The sequence below is a fragment of the Gracilinanus agilis genome, chromosome 1 (genome assembly GCF_016433145.1).
Source record: "Gracilinanus agilis isolate LMUSP501 chromosome 1, AgileGrace, whole genome shotgun sequence".
Classification (NCBI taxonomy): domain Eukaryota; kingdom Metazoa; phylum Chordata; class Mammalia; order Didelphimorphia; family Didelphidae; genus Gracilinanus; species Gracilinanus agilis.
The window spans coordinates 717,060,755-717,076,547 of NC_058130.1; the positions used below are offsets into that span (position 1 = coordinate 717,060,755).

At 40.9% G+C, this 15,793-nt stretch overlaps 1 pseudogene; it reads right to left on the reverse strand.

The window, feature by feature from the left end:
* Positions 1–3,591: 3,591 nt before the first annotated feature.
* LOC123256726 lies at positions 3,592–4,033 on the reverse strand (annotated as a pseudogene).
* Between the last annotated feature and the right edge of the window lie 11,760 nt (positions 4,034–15,793).

Below are 15,793 nucleotides of genomic sequence, written 5' to 3' on the forward strand. Positions count from 1 at the left end.
CCCCTCCGCCCCCTCCCCCCCATCCAATTCCTATCCTGAAATTTACCCATAGACCCCTGGTCAAAAACTCCTCTTCTCTGCGGGAATACAAAACGTGATGTCAGAACTGAAAGGAACCTTTGAGATTATCTAATCCAAACTCTCATTTTTGAGATGAAGTACCTGAGGCTCAGAAAGATCAAATGATTCACAGGTAGTCAGTCACACCACTAGTCTGTGACGAAGCCAGGGCTTAAATTCTTGATCTTTTGATTCGAAGACCCTGTGATCTTTTCATTGTCATTTAGGCATCCAATAAATATTTGTTAAATAAGTGAATGGCATCTTGGGAGTTAAGGATATCAAAGCATTTAAGGAACACAAATTCAATAATCTAGTCTTTTCAAACTTAATAACCATCAATAAAGGCAACTAATAGAACATACAGAATTAGTACTAATTTACATTAGCATTCAAAAGAACAAATAGAGAACCACAAAAAGTGCATTTGTGGCTTTTCATTTTTCAGGTCTATCTTATGCTCCCCCACCCTTGGCTTCTGTCCGTAGGAAGTCTTTCCAGATTCCCCTTCAATTTAGGCCCTTTCCTCCAGCGATTAGCTCCAACTTATCCTGTCTATAACTTTGTTGGCATAGAGTCGTTTGGAGTTTAGTCTTCTCCACTGGATTGTGAACTGCTTGAGAACAGAGATTGTCTTCACTTCTCTTTGTGTCCCTGCAGATATGCTTAGCACAGTGCCTGGCACATAGCAGGACCTTCATAAATGTTTACCGATTGACTAATTATATGTAATATATACATGCATATGTGTGTATGTATGTGTACATGTGCAACTCGAACTTCTCTGGGCATGCCCAGATCACCTAACATGGAGATGACTGAGCAGCCTTTTTAGCATGCCCGGCTTGCCTAATATGGAGCCTACTGTGTCCCCCCACCCTGGAGTGGGGGTAGCCTTCTTTGATTGGCTGCCTGCGATTTTAAAACTGGTGAGTGTGCCACTTGCAAATTTTCCACTGCTCTTTCCCCCCAGTTTCTTTCTGCAGTGCTCTCGAATGGGATGGGGCAGACTGCCAGACCTGCGGGTAATCCCAGAGGAACCCAGGTGCCTGGGACTCCAGCCAGAGGCGGGGAAGCGGGGTTTGGACTTGGAACTGGGACGGCGCTTTTCAGAACCCAACTAAAGTGTGTACCTGATTCCTTTCCTCTCCCCCAGAATGAGGGGAGCCCTATGCACCCATTGCAAAACTTGAATGTTTGTGATCATACCTTTTGGAATAAATATTTCTGCATTAAAGTTCATCTGGCTATTAGTGCCTATTGGAACATCCCCTGCCACTGAGGGAACGCCACTGCCGGGGCAGGGAGGCTGGAGCTTTTTGCAGAGACCTCCAATCTTTTTAAGGGTGCTGGAGGAGGGGCAGTGGGTGAGAGAATGAAATCTAGCACACCCAGCCGTGTTACATATATGTACATCTTTTGTTTCAACACACCATATTTTTTTATTTTATTTTATTTTTTAGGCAATGGGGGTCAAGTGTCTTCCCCAGGGTCACATAGCTGGGAAAAGTCTGAGGCCAAATTTGAACCCAGGACCTCCCATCTCTAGGCCTGGCTCTCAATCCACTGAGCTACCCAGCTGCCCCCAGACTTTGCATTTTAAAAGGAGATGATGCTTAACACAAAGGGGTGTATTATTAAGGTTGTATTTAACAGAGAATTGTTTGTCACATTTATGTAAAAAATTTCTTTATATTCATTTCTATTGATGCTTTGGGGGCAATTAGATGGGTCAATGGATAAAATACCCAGCAATGGAGTCAGGAAAACCTGCATTCAAATCTGGCTTCAGACACTTACTGGCTATGTGACTCTGGGCAAGTCACTTACTCCTGTTTGCCTCAGTTTCCTCATCTGAAAAATGATCTGGAGAAGGAAATGATGAACCACTTTAATACTTTGCCAAGAAAACTCCAACTGGGGTCATGAAGAGTTGTACATCACTGAAATGACTGAACAACAAAAACTGACACGTTTGTGTTTGCAATCATTTCTATAAAAATAAAGCAGAACAACCCTTCTTTATAGACACTTAATAAATGTTTGTTAACTAAGAAAAACAAGCAAAAACACCTAATATTATGATGACGTCTTGAAGTGTGTACAACATTCTATCCTATTAGTCATACTTTTCTCTGAGGAGGGTATGTTTCATTATCTAGTCTCCAGATCTTTATTGTTTTGTTTTGTTTTGTAATTTTTTTTTAATCCTTACCTTCCGTCTTGGAATCAGTACTGCATATTGGTTCCAAGATAGAAGAGTGGTAAGGGCTAGGCAATGGGAGTCAAGTGACTTTCCCAGGGTCACGCAGCTAGGAAGTATCTGAGGCCAAATTTGGACTCAGGACTTCCTGTCTCTAGGCCTGGCTCTCAATCCACTGAGCTACCCAGCTGCCCCCCCTTCACTGGTTTTTTTTAATTACTTGGGGTTTCACTGTCTTTAATTAAACATTTTCATTATGTATATTTCTTAACAGTTACTGACTTACGAATCCTTTGCTCTTTCTACTCTACTGTGTTGCTTCAAACAGGAGTGAGAGTCAAAGACTCACTACCTTCCTTCCCTATGCCATGCTGAATCACAAGACATAAATTTATAAAATTTATGATCTGGGTGATCTTGAGCAAGTCATATTAAACTCTTTCAACCTTAGTTTTCTCATCTATAATTTTTTTTTTTTTAATTTTTTTTTTTTTTTTTTTTTATTTTAAACACCCTTAACTTCTGTGTATTGACTTTATAGGTGAAAGATTGGTAAGGGTAGGCAATGAGGGTCAAGTGACTTGCCCAGGGTCACACAGCTGGGAAGTGTCTGAGGCCGGATTTGAACCTAGGACCTCCTGTCTCTAGGCCTGGCTCTCAATCCACTGAGCTACCCAGCTGCCCTCTCATCTATAAAATGGAGATAACATTTGTACTGTTGGTCTTTGACCATTTGTTCTTGGAAAGTTAGTTCTTATTGCAACTGTTTTGTAGTACATTTCCTTCATTCCAGCTAGAAGCAGTTAGATAGCCCTGGATTTGGAGTCCAGAAGACGTGCATTCCATTTTTATGTTATTTCTTCATGAGTTTTTTCTTGAATGTTTGATATGTCTTCTTTCACAATATGATGAATATGGAAATATATATTGCATGATAGCACATGCATGACTGCTATTGCTTGCCACCTCAGGGAAAGGAGTGGGAATGAAGGGAGGGAGAGAATTTGAATTGCAAAATGTCAGAAAATGAACATTAAAAATTGTTTCTGTATGCAATCGGGGGTGGGGAATACAATTTAAAAAAGGGTTGCATTCAGATCCTGCCTGCTTCCTCATCAGTCTGCCTCAGTTTCCTCATCTGTAAATGAGGATAAAAAGAGTGCATCTACTTCCTATGTTTGTGAGGGAACAACAACCTCACTTTGCAAACCAAGCACTTTGTAAATTGTCAAATGATACTCAGATATGAGCTATTATTAATGAGTACATGTGAAGGGGACTTGAAACCATGTTATCTGTTGATTGGTTGAAAAACATGGAAAAAATCTCTAAGTTTCAACAGTTTGTCTTTTTCTTGAGCACCTGTTAAGGCACTCAACTTTCTGAAAAGAGTACAAATATTCCTTCCTCTGCTGTTTTTTGGTCTTCAGAAGTTCCTCATATCTATGAAGCCTGTGGCACATGGTGGGTGCCATAATTTTTCCCTACCATCCCTCTTTATATAACTTTTCTCATAGCAGTCCTTGGGCCATACTCCCAGAGGCTTGTGTTTCTTGCCCTTGTAGAATAATAGCCATGTTGATAATAGTCAGGACCTGAGTAATGGATCTGTGGCTAACTTAGATCTTGGATAGCTTGGATGAAGGCCCTCCAAGTGACCTTGGCCACTTGCAACTAGGAAAGTTCCACCTTCAAGTCTTCTAACTGTTGGAGCAGCTCCTCTTCTTCCTCTTCCTTCTCATGGAGATCCTTGGCCTTGGTCGTTTCCATGACCACCACATTGTTACCCACTAAGATGGAGAAATGGAAATGTTTGATGGGAGGAGCCCTGAGAGCTACCTTCAAATATTTAAAGGGTTATCTCATGGAAGAATGATCAAATATGTTCTGTTTGACCTCTGAGGACAGAGGGAAGTTGTAGAGAACTTCATACAAAAAACTAATGATCAGAGCAGACCAAAAGTGGAATGAGTTGCCTTGGTAGGGTTAGTGATCACCCACCCTATCACTGGAAAGGAGACTGGGTGATGATTGCTTGGGATGCTGTCAAGGGTATTCATGCATCAGAGAGAATCTGGAGTAGATGTACTTCGACGTCCCTTTTAGTTCTCTCATTCTATGAGAAGGACCTCCAAGCTGAGGCCAACAAAGAAGAGATGACTTTATACAACCCTGTCCCCTTCCAAAGGAAACCAAGATGGATCATGATGCAATCTTCCTCACCTTTCCTTTCATCCCGTCATTTCAACCAAGGCTGCATATTGTATGATTCCTTCAAAGTTGCCTTCACTGTTTTTTTATTTTATTAAAACCCTTACCTTACAGTACTGTGTATTGGTTCCAAGGCAGAAGAGTGGTAAGGGCGAGGCGATGGGGGTTCAGTGACTAGGGTCGCACTTCACTGTTTATTTTAACCTGGTAAAAATGTCAGGGAATTAAAAAAATTAAAGTGTAGCAGAATCATGAAAACATTGTACACAATAACGTCATTTCTCTGGACTTCACTATTAACAGCAATACGATGATCCAGGACACTTCTGAGGGACTTAGGACAAAGAATGCTCTCCACCTCCAGAGGAAGAATTCTTAGGGTCAGAATGCAGATGAAAGCATGCAGTTTTTCACTTGTTTATTTGGGTTTATGTTTTGGGGTTTGGGTTTTATAAGGTTATCCACTTACAAAAATGAACAATATGGAATTATGTTTTACATGATGATACGTGTAAAAACCAGATCGAATTGCCTGCCAGCACTGGGACAAGGCAGGGAAGGGAGGGAAGGAGATAAGTTCAATCAAAACTTGGGAAAACTCACATGGAAATGTGTTATTACATGTAATTGGTAATACATAATTTTTTAAAAATAATAATATCTCGGAGGAGAAGAAAGGCCACTATGTTATTTTAGCTACCTTTGCCACCTTAAAGGACTGTCCTGCCTGCCCTGCACTTGGCATTGACCCTGCATAACATTTCTGTTCTCCCCATCTCCCTCCACTCTGTTTCCTTTTGCTATTTCAGTAAATTCCAGCAGAAAAAGCTGGGTATGATCTTTTGCTCTGGTTTGCTGTTGCCCTCTATAGGAGTTAAGGGGTCTGAGTATAAACTCCCTCCATTCTTCCTCAAATAGAGATTTACTGAGGACAGACTAGCCCTCAGTAAAATTGTTAAGGTCAAAAGGTTTGCTTTCATGTCCTTCCTCTACTAACCTTCCCTCCTTGCAGTTTCTTGTCTTTTACCAACTACTGGGGCCCCCTGATCTCTGAAAGTCATAAAATCACAAACATCTTGAAATATTTCAGAAGTGACATAGTTGGGTACTCTTGGGAAACCAAAGCAGGAGAGGACTTAAAGGTTATAGAGGGCAACTCTCATTTATACAGAAGGAAACTGAGGCCCCCCAAAACTCCCAAGTTTGCATAGTTAATGACAAAGCTGGGACTAGAAGCCTTGTCTTCACTTACAGGTCATTCTGGTGTCAACTGGAGCAGGCTTACAAAACTTTAGTCAGTTAAAAAATATTAATTAAACAAATACTATGTGTCAGGAACTGGGTTAAGCACTGGGGATATAAAGAAAGGTCAAAGATAGTACCTGCCTTCTAGGAAATCACAATCTTCACTTCAGAGAAAAAACATAAAAGTATCAAGAAAATGGAGTCACCATTGACAATTTCCAATCTAGGTAAGATTTGTCCTAAATTCTTTTGAATTTATATTAACTTTGGGGTTTTTAATTAATTTTTTAAAAACTCTTTTTTCTCCAATCTTTCTTACACACACACACCCCAGCCCCAGCCCATTGGAGATTAAAAAATAAAAAGGGAGGGGGAATTCTTGTACTAAACATTTATATTTAAGCAAAACAAATTCCCTCATTGGTTGGGTTCAAATTCCTGTTAACGGTGCTAGTGAAACTGTATCAAAGTAGTGACTACAAAGAAGTAACAATAATAAAAGACATATCACTTTTTATTATAACAAAGTATAACAAAAGGCTCGTAGGGAGTCAAAAGACTTGGGTTCAAGGGTACTAGTAATCTTGGGCAAGTGGCTTCATTTCCTTGAGCCTCAGTTTTCTCATCTGTAAAATGGGAATACAGGGATAAAGCCCTTTGTAAAATATTATATAAATTTGAGTTATCAATTCAATTTAATTCAACAATCATTTATCAAGTTCCTCCTGTGCACAAGGGCCTGTGTTAGACTTTGGGGATAAAAAGGCCAAAAAAAAATTTCAAATTCCTGCCTTCTTAGGACTTACATTCTATTGATCAAAATACAGTATATACACACAAAGAAGTATAGTAAGTCAAGCATTTATTAAGCATCTACTATGTGTCAGGCACTGTACTAAGCTCTGAAAATACAAAGAAAGGCAAACATCTCTGCCTTCAAGAAGCTTGAGATCTAATGGAGGGAGTGAACATGCTATGTTCTAACTAGGATAAATTGGAGATAGTCAACAGAAGGAAGGAGGACTAGGAAAATCTCTTGTGAAAGCTCGGCATCGCATCTGGGACATTTAACTCAATCCAACAGTATTTCTTTGAGCCCTACATGTTTGGTAGGTCTTCTATGGAGCATTTATGGGAGATTATGATTAAAAATTCAACAAGGTGAGAAGAAGGTGCATACGGGTTGTAATTGGCCCTGATGAAGGCAATGAGATCACAGATGCATGGAATTATTGAAGCATAAGAATGACAGCTCACATTTATGTAGCTTTAATTAAAAAAAAAAACAAAAAAACAAAAACCTTTCCTCATAGTAACCCTATGAGGTAGGTATTACAAATTTTATTATCCCATTCTACAGATGAGAAAATTAATAGCAAGTAATTTGTCCAAGTTCCCATGGTTAGCAAGTAGCAGAGCAAGAATCATAAACCAGGCTAGTTTATGATTCCCAATCCAGTGCTCTTTTCTTCTAGTAATCTTTAACCCAAAGGAATGGATTTCTTATGGTAAAATGTCAAGCATTAATAACTGGTTCCACGGAATCACACTTCATAGGCAGACAGCCATCTGTGGCAACAAGCTACTATTGCTATCGTTCATTCCTGCCTCTTCTGCTTTCTAGACCTGGGTTTCCTCCTCTGTAAAATGAAGAAGATGGACTAAACGTTCTCTCAGTTCTCTTTCATCTGGAATAATAACAATAACAAAACAGCAATCAAATATTTGTGCAATGCTGATTAGCTATGAAATGTGATCAAAATGTAAAGGTAGTGCGGAAAGGCAACTGGATTTAGAGTCAGAGTAGCCAGTTTGGCATCTTGACTCTTTAATTTATTAAATGGATGGTGTGGTTTTTCAGTCATGTCTGACTCTTGGCAAAGGTCCTGAAGTGCTTTGCCATTTCCTTCTCCAGTTAATTTTACAGATGAGGAAACTGAGACAAACAAGGTAAAGTGACTTGCATGGGTCACACAGTTGGAAGTATCTGAGATTAGATTTAAGCCCAGATCCTTCTGACTCCAGGCGTGGTGCTCTACCACATGCCATGCCACTTAGCTGCCCCCATTCACAAATAGACTAAATGGACTCCTCATTACAGTGAAAATGAAACAAATGTGTATAACCCAGATCAAAGTGGGGAGGAACAGGAGGGAGATCATTTGGATTTATAATTTTGGAACATATGTTGAAAATTGTTATTACATGTAATTGGGAAAGATCTTTGAATAAAAAAAATGAATAATGTTGGCTTTAAAACACAATTCAATAAATCCGATCCCATAAACATTTATTAACTCTGGGCAGGCACTATGCTAAACATCAGGGATACAATTAACAAAAAGAAAGGCAGCCCCTGCCCTCTGAGAGTTTACAATCTAAAGGATTACACAGCACTGCTAGTGAAGTCAGATCTCAAATCTTCTGCATCAAAGCAGATTCCCTTAAAGGGAAGAGAAGGAGACTGGCGACCCCAGTGGTTTCTGTACTGTTGGGTGGTCTCAGAGGCTCCAGGAGGAGGGACAGGATTTGTTGTCTCTTCTCCATACCTTCCCCCATCTCCCTGTGAAGCTAATGATCATTCAAAGACTCCATTCCCTATAAACTTCCTGGCAAACCTTGCTTCAGATACAGCTCTCTAGAGGTTCACAGGTCGAATGCAGCCTTGGAGGATTTTCCTAACAGTTATTGCCAAGGCCCAGACTTTCCCCTCCCACGCCCAACCAGTCTCCAATCATAGCTGAGTACACTAACACACACACACACACACACACACACACACACACACACACACACACACACACACCACTATCACTACCCACTTTGGGTGTGTTGGTATGTCCAGTCAAAATGAAAATGTGACCAGCCTCCAAGCAAGCTTGAAACCCCCTCAGAGTTGGTGATTTCTTGTATTTCTGGCTTCTTTCCTGTTAGCATGATAACTCTCTTTTAAGGGTAGAAGCATCTGAGATGGGTCCAGGTAGATGGCTCAATGGCTTGAAAGCAAAACCTAGAGACAGGAGGTCCTGGGTTCGAAGCTGATCTCAGTTTTTCCTGCTTCCTCTGCTTTCTAAATCATAGTTTTCTCCTCAGTAAAATTAAGAAGTTGAACTAAATGCTCTAAATTCTCTTTCATCTCTGGGCAAGTCACTTAACCCCCATTGCTTAGCCCTTACTGTTCTTCTTCCTTGGAACCAATACATAGTATTGATTCTAAGATGGAAGGGAAAGGTTTAAGAAAAAAATAGAACTACCTGAAACATATCACCTGTCCTGAGGCGCCCCAATCCGTGTATTTCTGATTCTTTTTCATGCCTAAAAGGTCAGGAAATTTCAAAAACAAAAATACATCCAATTTCATATATGAGTTCTGTTCAGGATGGTCCTCAGAACAGAAGTACAGTCTGTTGTTAGGCTCATACCTAAAGCCTTTCTAGCTTGGTAGGACCTGTCAGAGATTCTGCTCTGCTGGCATAGCCTTTGAGAACCCCAGGCTGCCTCCATGTCTTGATGAGGTACTCAAGGAGTTGAGAGGAAGTTTCATATGATAGAACATGGTTGCTGCCCTCATGGAGTTTATAATCTAAAGCAACCTGAAGAAGGACAGAGCTGAACTCAGCAAGAATTGGAGCAGGTCGGTTCTTGATTCTTGCAAAATTGTAAATTATTCAGGCAGGCAACGTGTAGGGGAAGAGAAATTTCAGTTAGCTAGAGTGATAAACAGACGGGAGGCTCATCTCCTTAAAACTAAAACATAAACTTCCCCATTATCACCAAAATGAGAGTTCTAATAACTTTTCCCCTCTTAGTCCCACCCCTAAAACCATCAAAATGCCGTTTCTTGACTTCTTTTTGCCCTTTGTGCTGCCTCAGATAGTCACCTTAACATAATTAATTACACAGAGGGGTGGAGGGAAGATTAGGTGTGATTAAGGAGGGGACATTTCTCTGCCTAGCTCATGATTATAATAACAATTATAACATATAACATATAACACAAAATAATAATTGAATTTCTAAAGTGTCTTAAGTGCTTCAAAGTATTGGGAGGTTGGAAATTCATTATGATTCTTGGGAGGTTGGAAATTCACTACGATTCTTATTGTACAGTTGAGGAAACCGAGGCTCCAGAAGGAACAATGACTTGCCCATGTTCACACAACTAGTCAGCGTCAGAACCGAACAATTCAAACTCAGGACAATGGGGCAAAGGCAGTATTTTGTGAACTTTGGTGGTGATCTGTGTATCTGATTAGATGATTAGGATTTTTGAGGTAGATGAGAGCTGTATGTGGCAATTCTGTCTACTGCTCCATCCCTGAATATAAGAATAGAAGATGTCTCATTAACAAAGCAATTACTTAGTAACTTAGGTGGCATAGCACAGGTATCATGTGCCGTCAGAAAGTCTCCTAATTGTCTGAGATTTGGCCTACATTTGGAGAGCTCAGTACAGGCTAATCCCCAAATCAGGAAAAGGCTGTTCTGGGAAGGAAGAAGCCTTTCTCAGTTGAGGCCATGAGACCGATGAACGAGTGGAAATCTCAGCTTAGACCATGAGCTGTGTTAGGCGGTGGACCTGTAGTTGTTTCAAATTAGAAATTTTAGCAGTCTTTCTAATATTTATTTTATATGTACTTTCTTTTATACTGTTTAGATTTATTTTATATATACTTCTAACTCGTATTCTGCAGGATTCTTTCTAAATTTACATATATTCATCTCATGAAAAATATAGACAATACTCTTTTCTGATGTAGGGAATGGGGATAGAAGGGAATGAGCATATAGGAACTCGGGTTGTGTACTCAGAAAAAGTGATTTTTATTAGCAGAGGAGAGGGGACAGGTAATTAGAGTTTGAGTGTGGTAGATCTCTGAACTCAGAGAGCCACAGTGATTTAGGAGCCAAGACAGCGACAGAAAACACAGTGCCTGAGGGGGCAGCTGGGTAGCTCAGTGGAGTGAGAGTCAGGCCTAGAGACAGGAGGTCCTAGGTCCAAACCCAGCCTCAGCCACTTCCCAGCTGTGTGACCCTGGGCAAGTCACTTGACCCCCATTGCCCACCCTTACCACTCTTCCACCTATGAGACAATACACCGAAGTACAAGGGTAAAAAAAAAAAAAAAGAAAAAAGAAAACACACAGTGCCTGAAGTGAGGATTCAGTTTAGATCAAGACAGTTAGAAAGTAGTGAATATCCTGGAACCAAAAAACAAAAGTCCTCTAGAACAGCTTCAGGTGAAGCAGCTCATACCCCAGAAACTTCTGGGTTAGTAAGACCTAACACCTGGAAATGAATATTTCCTTTTCTCTCTTCTTTTTCTTATCCGGTCCAGAGGTCACCCTGGGTCATAAATTCCAAGAGATGGCCCCAGGCACATCTAGACCTAACTAAAAGTGATAGAGCAATGTGGTGATCCTTATGGAGTTACCCCATAAGGCTTCATGGAGGAGGCAGTTCTTAAAAGCCTGGTAGAATGAAAATAAGAATAGTAGAGGGAATGGTGTAGGTCCAGAGGTTCAGAGGCCCAAAGAAATTAATTTGATTTGCCTAAGGTTACACAGTGAATTATCATTAACTCAAAAAGTGATATTCCTAAAGCAAAAAGTCTGACTGTTGACACTCTTGCTCCATAAAAAGCCTGTGGCTCCCAATTTCCTCTGTGATTAAATGCAAACTCCTTTGGCATTTAAAACCTTTTGCAACTAGCCACAGACTGGTCTTCCAACCTTATTAAACAATACTCCCCTTTATGCATCCTATACTCTGGCCTAACTGGTCTCTTTGGTGTCCTCTACATCCACATGCCCCATGCCTGGAAAAGACTCCTTCCTAAAACTCCAAACTTCTTTCAAAGCTCAGCTCAACCACTACCTCCTCTAGGAGGCCTTTCCTAATCCTTCTATAGTGTTGGTGCTTCCCCTCAAAGTTACCTCATTTAAAAAATATGCTTAGCAGGCAGCTAGGTAGCTCCGTGGATTGAGAGCCAGGCTTCGAGACAGGAGGTTCTGGGTTTAAATCTAGCCTCAGTTACTTCCTAGCTGGGTACCCTGGGTAAGTCACTTAACCACCACTGGTTAGCCACTCTTCTACTTTGGAACCAATAGAGTATTGATTCTAAGATTGGAAGGTAAGGATTTAAAAAAAAAATTAAAATATATATATATATGTATACACATACACATACGCATACACATATAGATATGTATGTATATGCTTGTGTATGTCTCTCCCACTCTAGAATACAAGCTCTCTGAGGGCAGGCAGGGATTTTTTCATTTTTGTCTTTGTATCCCGGGTGTTTAGCACGTTGCCTAGGGCACTTTTAAATGCTTTGGGATTGCTTGGCTAATTGAGGCTCCCTTATTTTGGCCCAAATGAGCTTTTCAAGTTCTCGGAACTACCTTGAGTTCTTTGCAGGAAAAATACTTGTAACTTTTACAAATAAAACAATCATTAAGTTGGACTTGGGCTGGAAAATGATCTTGAGATGTTTATTCACTTATCAGATCTTAGCAGGTCTAGGTTATTTTTAATTGCTCTGTACAAAAGTCATCACTCTTCCGGAGACCTTGGGATTGATACTTTGAACAGAGAAATTATGCCATTTCATCAGAACCGAAATGGGATTCTTCTGCCTGGCTTAGCTTATCACAGACTCAAGCAAAAGTTGGTGACATAAGGAACTAGCAATATCACTTGATTAGCCAGTGTAGGTTAAGAGGAAGTGAAAGGTAACTAATTACATAATCATAATCTCAAAATGAAAAGGACCTCAAAGGCCACAGAACTTAATTGATATCTGTACAAGAATTCACTCTCCAACAGTGCTGTCACACAAATAGAAATGGGTCCCTAAAGCCACGAGCAGTTTGACTTATAAAACAACAAATTAACATTATCTATGTAGAATTTTTTTTCAAAACCCTTACCTTCTGTCTTAGAGTCAATACTGTGTATTGTTTCCAAGGCAGAAGAGTAGTAAGGGCTAGGCAATGAGGGTTAAGTGACTTGTCCAGGGTCACACAGCTAGGAAGGGTCTGAGGGCAAATTTGAATCCCATCTCTGGGCCTGGTTCTCAATCCAATGAGTCACCCAGCTGCCCTTCCCAAATACATTTGAATCTAGTTCTGGCAGCACTTGGGAGTTTTGCTAGTGGGGAGACCTTTGTTCTATAATACTTCTCAAGTCATTCAGCTTTCACTAGAAGACTCCTAAGTTATGGGAAACCTCCTATCTCTGAGGCATGAAGGAAGTTGTGACTGGAGTAGTATTTACTGATAGGATACAAGTGATCTATTAAATTGCCTTTTAAATTCAAAGGGTCAGAAATGGAAGATATCTCAGAGACCAAGTCTGGTCCCCTGGGTTTGCAGCTAAGGAGCCTGGGTCCCTGAAAGAAGAAGGGTTCCACCCAAAGTTTCAAAGTGAGCTAATGATGGATGGGGCTGGAACTTAATCAAATCTTCTGACTTCCAGCCCAAGCTGATTTCTGCTGTCACAAATATAGTAATTCCAATGTACAAACATCTTCTCTTAAATCTTTTAAAAAATTTTCCTTGAGGGGCCATCTGGGTGGCTCAGTGGATTAAGAACCAGGCCTAGAGACAGGAGGTCCTAGGTTCAAATCTGGCCTCAGACACTTCCTAACTGTATGACCCTGGGCAAGTCACTTACTCCCCCCCTCCCCCATTGCCTAACCCTTACCACTCTTCTGCCTTGGAGCCAATACACAGTATTAACTCCAAGACGGAAGGTAAGGGATTTAAAAAAATTTTTTTCCTTGATCATAAAATATGTTTTTGGTAATCTAGGAAACTTTTTGTTTATTGGAGTGTTTCTTTGGGCATCTAGAAGCTCAAATACACAGAGAATGATTATATTTTATAAGCTCATATGCAAAGCAGCATGCAAATGATCCTTTGCCTGACTATGAAAAAGAAATGGGCAGCCTTTCTGAGTCAGCCCCCAACCAAACTTATGTAGTACAAAAAGGCTGCTGAGGAAGCTAGGAAATATACTGTAGGGCAGCTAGGTGGCACCATGGATAGAGCTCCAGGCCCAGAGTCAAGAGGACTTGGGTTCAAATGTGACCTTAGCTACTTCCTAGCTGTGTGACCCTGGGCAAGTCACTTTACCCCCATTGCCTAGCCCTTGTTGCTCTTCTGTCTTAGAATTGATACTAAGTCAGGAAGTATAGATTTAAAAAAGAAAAATATGGGGGGTGAGGGGTAGGAGGGGGCAGCTGGGTGGCTCAGTGGATTGAGAGTCAGGCCAAGAGATGGAGGCCCTGGGCTCAAATTTGGCCTCAGACACTTCCTAGCTGTATGACACTGGGCAAGTCACTTAACCCCCATTGCCTAATCCTTGGAACCAATACACAGTATTGATGCTAAGGTGGAAGGTAAGGGTTTAAAAAAATATATGAAGAAGGCTGAGATTATATCCACATATACTGGCACTTGAAATCTTGCCACTGAATTTGGACATATGCCTGTGCATGCCATCGTGTAATGATAGACCAAAGACTAGAACATAGACTCGAGAAAGCTCACCAGTTCCTTGTGTTATAATAAATGATACTCCTCTACTAGATGTATGTAGATGAAGTATAGAAAGAGGATGAGATGACACCTCCCTCCTTTATAACAGTGCCCAGGCAGGATCCTTTAGGTCAATGGATGATATCCCTTCAGGACCCACCTGGGGTTAATTGATATTATATAATGGGCTCTTTAGCTTGGTAACGTTGGTATCTGACTGCGTCTCTCCCTTCTCAAAGAAGTTATGAACAACCACTTCAGGAAGGTACTTTAAAACTTTGTATTTAACAAAGGAGGATAATGGTATTGGATAGGGGTATTGGGAGACCCTAATTAAAATGATAATGATGAATCTCTAAACTGTAGGCAAGTAAATGAATTAGGATGGTTAGCTTCTCTCTGGTCCAGCCTGGCCAGAGCCACACCAGAGTAGGCAATCTGCTGTATGATCTTTCAGCTTCTTCTTCACTAGATGATATGCCTAACCAGTTTGAGATATCCACTCCTTTCCACCCTCTTCTTCTTCTCCTGCCCATTTCCCAGATCCCTCCCAGGCCCTGGGAAACCTAGATAACTAAGATGATTGACTTCCTAATATCTAGGGGTAGTAGAATCAGAGATGGTGGCCTGGGTACAGGTTGTTGATGTTACAGGAACAAACAGGAGGAGCTTGCAGGGTTGAGTCTGCAAGTCTCAATCCCACAAAAGACCAGGATCCACAGATCTCAGGTCTCAGGGAAAGAAAGGAATCCCTGCCAGGGCTGCCAGGGTGGTTTTATACCCCCCTGGGCCAACTGCCTTCTCCTGTGTCCGCACGCCCCTCTGGGAACATTCCAACATCCAACGGATCCACCTGTTAATCACAGTGCGAACTCCTGGCTCCCAGAGATTCAATATAACATGAATGCCGTTTTGTTTTTGGAAATTTCAACCTGTAAATTTCCAGCTGATCTTGTCCGTGGATGATCTCTACTCTATACTAATCATAACTATGTGTTCCTATCCCATCAACTATCCCTTCCCCAAAAATAACAAATCCTACCTTATCTAATGCCTTAACTAACTAACTAGCCTAAAGCTAATGACAAGGGTTTAGGATAGGTTTTCTGTGAAAGTGTGGGATTTGAATACAAAAATTCATAACACATCAGTTGAACATAAATACCAAGTATACCAAGTATACCATAATTACCAAGCTAAAGAGCCCATTATATAATATCAATTAACCCCAGGTGGGTCCTGAAGGGATATCATCCATTGACCTAAAGGATCCTGCCTGGGCACTGTTATAAAGGAGGAAGGTGTCATCTCATCCTCTCTCTATACTTCATCTACTTACATCTAGTAGTATTATTATAACACTTGTGACATATCAGATCCAATTTCAGTCCAAATAGAAGGCTTAAAAGAGTATGGAAGGGGGCAGCTGGGTAGCTCAGTGGAGTGAGAGTCAGGCCTAGAGACAGGAGGTCCTAGGTTCAAACCCGGCCTCAGCCACTTCCCAGCTGTGTGACCCTGGGCAAGTCAC